Here is a 2,257-nt window from a genome sequence, read left to right on the forward strand (position 1 = left end):
GATCTGATTAAAATTGCCGCAAAAAAAATGTTTTATTCAAGGAAGAAATGATTAGAAAGGGGTGCCAAAATTCTTTGAAAAGCATATTTTTGCCGATTCCTTGTTTGAAAATAAATTTTCATTTTCATCAAATCTATGTTTGAAAAAATTTTCAACAATTATTTTACATCTTCCACTATGCTATATTAGAAAATAGATTTCAATTCGTATGTCGAATGTTATGTGCAACAGAAATATACCTATTTTAAGAATTCTTTAATTATTTTTTATATATTTTTCTCTGTACATTGTATGAATATAGATTTTATTATATTGCATTTGTATTATTTCTTCACCCAAAATTCGTTTTGTATGAGTATAAGTATATTGATATTTGAATTCTAGAGTTTATTGGGCCATTTCCATCATTTTGGATCATTCTCTTGAGAATTCGCTCAAAAGAATAATCCAAAATGATCGAAATAGCCCAATAAATTGTCGATCATCCCTTCGACAATGATTTGAATTCCCGCCAAATTACGATTAGTTCAGCATACAAACACAAGAGGCGCTGGTATTAGCCCGACCAGCGTAGACAGAGGAAAGAGAAAATACCGCATTGCGCAGCTACGAAGGAGAGCTCTCTGTGTCCAACAACAACTTGTTTTTGTTTACGTTTACCCCAATCTGAATCTATGTTTTTCGGCATATTTTCCACAAATTACACAATTTCCTGGCATGTCAACACCGAAATTCTTGATACTCAAGTCTCAAAACGCACGAAACACTATTACATCGAACACAAATACGATAATAAACATTCAAATATTGGGGTAAACGTAAACAAACATGAAGTAGATGCACAGTAAATGTCAACAAAAACATAGAGATGTTGGACACACTTTTCTTGTTGTTTACGTTATCTTCCCCTTCCTCTATCTACGCCGACCAGGCTTTAGCACAGCCCTCTTAAGGTTAAGAGGGCTATTTAAGAGGGCTATGGCTTTAGTCAACAATACCGAGAACACAAGGACTCGGCGCTTGCGTGTGACGTACCACAGGCAGGCAGAGCGTTGGACCTCGCATCGGACCACGCGAAGCTCGCTCATAAGCTGTCAGGATTTTGGATTGTTTAAGTACAAAAAAGAGGCATTTTGGAATTTTTGAAGTGCTTTCAGTTTAAAGAGGGTGCCAGTCGTCAACTGAGCACTTCTTCGCACCCCATTCGATTTAATTATGGAAAAACGAAGTTTCAAAGCAAAAACCAATTAGGTATTAATGAGACCTATTTTGACAAGGTTTGTAATTCACGACCTTTACATGACGCTAATCGATCGTTTGATTTCCCACAGTAATTTTTAAGAAGAGTGTTTACTGTGCAGGTTACCACAATTTTTGCAATATCAACAATCGTATGAATATTACATTTGTGATCTATATTCAAATGCTCGTTTTCTGAAAGAAATTTCATAATATTTTGAGTAGGAAATGCACGTGTATTATGAACCGTTAGGAAAGTTTCCTCAAAATCATCCAAAATTTTCGTAAAGATTATATATGCATTCAAAACTATTCGTACGATAACGTCGTGGGGATAAAGCAATTTTCCCTGGCTCAAACTTTGGATGAGGTTGAAGTCATCTTCAACAATCAACTCATCATCATATGTTATATTTTCCTTACATACTCTGCACTTAATTTTTTTTTGCGTGATGTAACAACCGTAACCTGCTAAATAGGTGATTACTGGAATTTCATCACTGACATTGTCTACGTCACTTTCGATTACCATGATCCCAGAATTAAATGAATGGTTTTCTACATTTTCGTCAGAGTTATCAATATTTTCGCAAAACTGTTTAATTTGAATGTGGCCAAAGGTACGCGATTTTAGGGTGAGTAATAACTGAATTCTTAGTCTCCTTTCTGATTCATATAACTGTCGCAAAGAAATATGATATTGGCCACCTGCAAGCTGCCTGTAACGACAAAATCTATTTTCCAGATCATCTGTTTGAAATTTGCCTAGAAGTACATAATTCATTTCGAGTTCACTGAAACAATACTGTACGAGTTCTGTTATTCCGTACAATGTGTGCGTTAATGCTGTATGAGTTTGGGCTGATAATTTATTAGAAAAAGGTTTAGCTTTCCATTTTTCTAACCAGGCTAACATTCGATTCAAAAACAGAAATTTTTCATCAAAAAGAAAAGTTTCTGCCGTTAAAGGCTCTTGAAATTCGTCGTTCAAGCGTTTTCCTTTAAGAGGAGTTTTAAC

Source organism: Coccinella septempunctata, chromosome 7 (assembly GCF_907165205.1).
Source record: "Coccinella septempunctata chromosome 7, icCocSept1.1, whole genome shotgun sequence".
Taxonomy (NCBI): domain Eukaryota; kingdom Metazoa; phylum Arthropoda; class Insecta; order Coleoptera; family Coccinellidae; genus Coccinella; species Coccinella septempunctata.